Raw genomic sequence first — 5,573 nt, 5'->3', positions numbered from 1 at the left:
GATTTCAAAAAGCAATTCTGTGTTGTACAACTAACTGCACAGTAGGAGAGCTTGTTCTTTTTCTCTTGGGGAAACAAACCGCCTTAGGGTCGCCGTACGTCAGAAATGGCACACAACAACAATCTTGTGGCTAGATCGAGGGTAGTAATAGTGTCTGGTTCTGGGCACCACAATTCAAAAAGGTATTGAGAAGCTGGAGCGTGTCCAAAATGGTGGAAGGTCTGGAAACCACCAAGGCCTATGAGGAGTGACTTAGGAAGCTGAGGACGTTTAGTCTTGGAAAGAGAACCCAGGACAGGTTGAGTCTCCTTTATCCAAAATGGGACCAGAAGTATTTTGGATGTTAGGGTCCCCCCCCCCCCCGATTTTGGAGTACCTTTATCTAGCCTTCTCTGTCAGAGAGCTCTGGTGGCACAACAAACAACACATCCCAAGATTCCATAGCATCAAACTGCATTAATGTTGCAGTGTGGATTCATCCAGAGAAAATGAGCCCTCTGAAATTTCCTCTGTATTTGGAGCAATCTGGTTTCAGCTGCAGTTATTGTTTTAAAACAAAGGCCCCATTCCCACTTACAGGTAAATCGGTGTGCGATCCGAATCGATGGATCGATTTGACAGTGGAGTGTGGTTCCCACTACAATTCCACTGATGACAGTTTCCCCTCCAAAATAATCCACTTGTGGTTCCCATTCACAAATGAATCGATTCAAAATGATTCGGTTCAGCCGCCCAGCGGGGAAATTTAAATTGATTCCGATCCGCATGTGGTTTACAGTTGTGCAGAATCGATATATCAAAAAAGAAGCGGAAAACATCAGCTTTAAAAAGACGCTGGTTAAATGGGTCCAGCACATGGCCCCCTCCAAGAATCGCTTCAGCGATTCAGATTAAGTGGGAACCAGGGTCGTTTGAATCAGTTCAAACCGATTCACAACCCGGTTTAAAAGGTAGTGGGAATGAGGCCAAAGTTATCTGGAGGAGGGTTTCTTTTTCTCATCTTAAATGAGTGTCTAGTCCTGGGTTTATTTTATCTTCATCTTCTTCGTACCTTAAAGGTAACACTGGCTTGGTGGAAAATGCTATTTCGGCTTCTCATTATTAGCAGCTGTGGGTGGGAAAGGAGGGGGTTGTTACAAAATCCGCATCCATGCACATCTTTTTTTCCGGTCCTAACTGGAAGAGTGTGTCACCTCCAGCAACTTGCTGATTTGAGACAGACACCCGCTAGCTCTTTGACACTTGGCCTATAAATAAAAATTGATGATCCGGCCGGCATGAGATCCCAGGAAAAGAAGCTTCTTAATCAGTGTAAAAGGGACGTGAGGCTGCTTTGAGGACACAACAGTTGTTCCTTTTTGAAATCCTTGGCTGGCTCCTTTTGCAGCTGACAGCAAGCGAAAGTCCAATAGGCATCACTTTCATTGCCAAAAAAGTCACACCAAAAGGTTCACCTTGAGCACGGGAAAACCAAGAGAATCAGATGCCTTCGGTGGATTGTTCCTTCCAACCAAATCTGGAAATGAATGAGGACTTGTTCTCTTTCTTTGCTGTTAAGCCATCTTTGACCTTGGTGGCCCAGGTCCTGTCTACAGTGGCCACAATACTCTGAGGGCATCTTGGAGTATCCTGACCCTGGAACTGCCCCAACTTCCACCATCACCTGCGGTCCGCCTTTCCAACGTAAGGTGGTTGCTTGCATTTGTGTCCCACTATGCTGCCTGGTGTGTCCACCACCGCGACCCGTCATAGAACCATAGAAATGGAAGAGATCCCAAGGGCCAGCAAGTGCAACTTCCTTCAACCATGCAGGAAGACACAATTCAAGCCTTCCTGACTGATGACCATCCAACCTCTGTTTGAAAACCTCATAGACGGAGTCTCCATCACTCTCAAAGGCAGTATCTTCCACCATCGAACAGCTCTCACCACCAAGATGTTCCTCCTAATATTGAGGTGGACTCTCTTTTCCTGTAGCTTGAATCCATTGATCCATGTCCTGTTTTCTGGAGCTGCAGAAAACAAGCTTGCTCCATCCTCAACATGACATCCCTTCAAATGTTTAAACAAGTCTATCATGACACCTGTTAAGCTTCTCTTCTCCAGGCTAAACATCCCCAACTCCCAAAGTCGCTCTTCATGGGGCATGGTTTCCAGCCTGTTCACCATCTTGGTGGTCCTTCTTTTGACATGCTGCAGCTTATCTTCACTCTGAGGTCAGAACAAGGATCCCAGTGATGATCACCTAGATGGGCACCTTGTTCTGACCTCAGAGCAGGTGGCCCATGGTTTGGTGGCAGATGTACCAAGTGTCACAATGGGATTCATTTCAGATGCCTGGAATCAAAACAGAGGGATCCAGATCTTCTGGAAAGATTCAGAGCAAACAGTTACCCCTGCAAAACTGGTTGGCAGCAGTACCCCAACCCATTATTGTTGTTGTTGTTATTGTTGTTGTTGTTGTTGTGTGCCTTCAAGTCCTTTTCAACTTTTGGGGACCCTAAGGTGAACTTATCATAGGGTTATTTTGGCATGTTTCTTCAAAGGGAGGTTGTCAATACCATCCTTGGAGGCTGAAAGAGTGGACTTGCCCAAGGGAACCCAGTGGTTTATGTGGCCAAGCCAGTATTCGAACCCTGGTTTCCGGAGTCATAGGACCTTATCGCACGTGGCTGTAGGAACCCAGCTGGCACAGAATGAAAGCGGGCGTGATGGGAACGGAATGGGGAAAGGATGTATTTTACTACATGCCAGAACGCTGCTGCCGCAGGAAGTCCCCGGACTCTAGAAACCAGGGTTCAAATATTGGCATGGCCATGTAAACCCACTGGGTTACCTTGGGCAAGTCCACTCTTTCAGCCTCCAAGGATGGCAATGACAACCCTCATTTGAAGAAACTTGCCAAGACAGTTCTTGAAAATCGCCTCCTCTGGGATGGATGGGGAACGCAATAGGGACTTCCGGCGGCATCGGTGGCATTCCGGCATGTAGTAAAATAGTCCTTTCCCTGTTCCGTTCCCATCATGCTCCCTTTCTTTCCATGCCAGCTGCGTTCCTGCATCCCCATGCTATGATCTCCATAGTCCGACACTCAAACACTACACCATACTTGGTCTTACCCCCAATCCTAAGGCTCTCCTTTTCTGAGAAAACAAAGGCAAATGAAGTTGGCACAGCACTTCTCCAACAGCTTTGTGTGTTATCTTACTTCTGCCTGCTCCCCGGGATGTATACAAAGCCAAAGCCAAGGGTGTATTAAGGTCTGTTGAAGCCAAGGGCACCGAAAGGTTTGTTTGCATGCCAAACTGAGAGCGAGTGGGAGGAGTGCTGTTGTCACCTTAGTTCCCCTCGCATTCATTCTGTTTTCAAGTTCACTCGTCGTAATATAATAGCATGGCCTCCAACAATTTTGCAAATGAAATCCAAGACATGTGGCTGATCCACCTCGGAGTGTGGTCAAAAAGGTGTGGCCGGGCCACAAGACCACAAGAATTATTAATGAAGAATGATGCACAAAATCACTATCTTAAGAAAGAGCAAAGCTGCAATCCTCCTTTGCCTCCAGCTGAGCTAACTGAGTGCAAAGGATTTGCGCACTTTGAACTCAGTTTGCAGCAATTTATGGAAGCCAAGGTTGAAGGGGGAAAGTAGGAAAATATTGTCATTGCTTTATACTGTTGGGGTTGGTTTTTTTTGTGTGCATTATACCTGGATAATTTGTGTTGCAGTTGTATTATAAATTTTTACATTTGCATTAACACTTGCATTAATACTCAGTCACCTCCTGCAGCCCAGAGAGTCCTCCAGCTGACTTTGCGGCCATCATTTGCAACCCAAACAGGGACGACCTGCAATTTGTTGGAGGCAAAATTACCCTGAATCTGAACCTGTTACCGCTGCGGCTAACCCAATAGTCGAAATAATTGCTCTGGCATGGTTCCCCCATTTAGATGAGCCAAACTCATTATAAAATGTCAACAGATTACTTCCTATCTGGGTCATGCTGGGCGGAGAGCTTATTTTCAGTCCAGTGCACTTTTGTTATCATCCCACTTCATTCTAAAGTCTCTTCGGCAGTGTCTTCCTCCATGAGCAGAATGGAAATTGCAGCAATGCAATTACGAATACACTGCAGGCATTATACATATACACACACAACAACACCTGCATATCTGCTTCAATGGTGAGGGATCTGAACTTCCAAGGAGCCATCTAAGGTGCCGAACCTATTTGGACAGTTCCTTTGAAATGGAGTCATGGCATTGCGGTGTTGTGTGTGCCAATTCCGCTTGGAATCTGTCTCATGAGATGTGAATGCATCTTGCTTTAGTTCAGTCCAAGCTTACAGAGCATGTGAGTTGTGGTCTGAAGGAAGCCAAGTTTTGATTCGGGGTAGTCTGTGCTATCAGTAACAAGAGATATAGGAAAATGTCACACCCATGGGGTAAGCGCTGGTAAAACATCAGAGAAGTGCATACGTGTGAAAGCCTGGCGTGCTTCTGAAACATCAGGGAATCGTCCCCTTGCCTCTAGCGTCCTTGAATCATTCATGGAGCAGCAATTTCCTATGAATGGAAACTTTGTGTTCATAGGAAATTGCTGCTCCATGAACTATTCAGGGCTGCTAGAAGCGAGGGGACAATTCCATGATGTTTCAGAAGCGCATCAGGCTTTCACACACGCATGCATGCTTCCCTGATGTTTTACCAGCACTTCTTAGCACTTCTCTCCTTCTCTGGAGGTCTTTAGGCAGAGGCTGGATGGCCATCTTTCGGGGATGCTTTGACTGAGAGTTCCTGCATGGCAGAGGGTTGGACTGGATGGCCCTTGCAGCCTCTTCCAACTCTACGATTGTATGATTCTATGACTTACCCCATGGTAAGCGCTGGTGTGTAAATCTTCAAAAACAGGTCAAGAACACCATGGACAAAACCAGAGGTAGAGTCATTAAGTAACCCAAGAAGTAACCCATTAAGTAACCCATTAAGTAAAGCCACTGCGAACAAGAAATCACGCCAAGAGAGCCAGGAATTGTGTTGCTCTCAACAATAAACTGGTGTTCTTATCAGCCATTTAGAGACACAGATGTCCAGCCAAAACCCTAGTTGCTGCCACACTGCAGGATTAATGCAGTTTGATACCACTTTAACTACCATGGCTCCATCGTACGGAATTGTGGGGTTTGCTTTTTGTTGTGGCACCAGAGCTCTCTGGCGGAGAAGGTGAAATAGCTCTTAAGGACTACCAATCCCCGAATTCCATAGCATTGAGCCATCTAATTAAAAATAATAATACTTGTAAGCCGCTCTGAGAGCCATTAGGGCTGAAGGGCGGGGTATAAATACTGCAAATAAGTAAATAAATGGCAGTTAAAGCAGTGTCAAACCGCAGTGTAGATACATCTCTGATGTGGGACCTTGGTGAAGCATCATCATCATAGCAAAAGCACCATCAGCCTCTTCCCCCGACTCCACAGCTTGGAAATGGCATCGGAGTATGTAGTAAATGCAAATATAGTAATTGCAACCAACATCACAATCCAAGTAACTTGCATTCATGTTTATGGGCAACAC

This window comes from Sceloporus occidentalis, unplaced genomic scaffold (genome assembly GCF_023333645.1).
Source record: "Sceloporus occidentalis isolate IW3139 unplaced genomic scaffold, rSceOcc1.0.p SCAF_8, whole genome shotgun sequence".
Taxonomy (NCBI): domain Eukaryota; kingdom Metazoa; phylum Chordata; class Lepidosauria; order Squamata; family Phrynosomatidae; genus Sceloporus; species Sceloporus occidentalis.
This window is presented reverse-complemented; position numbering follows the sequence as displayed.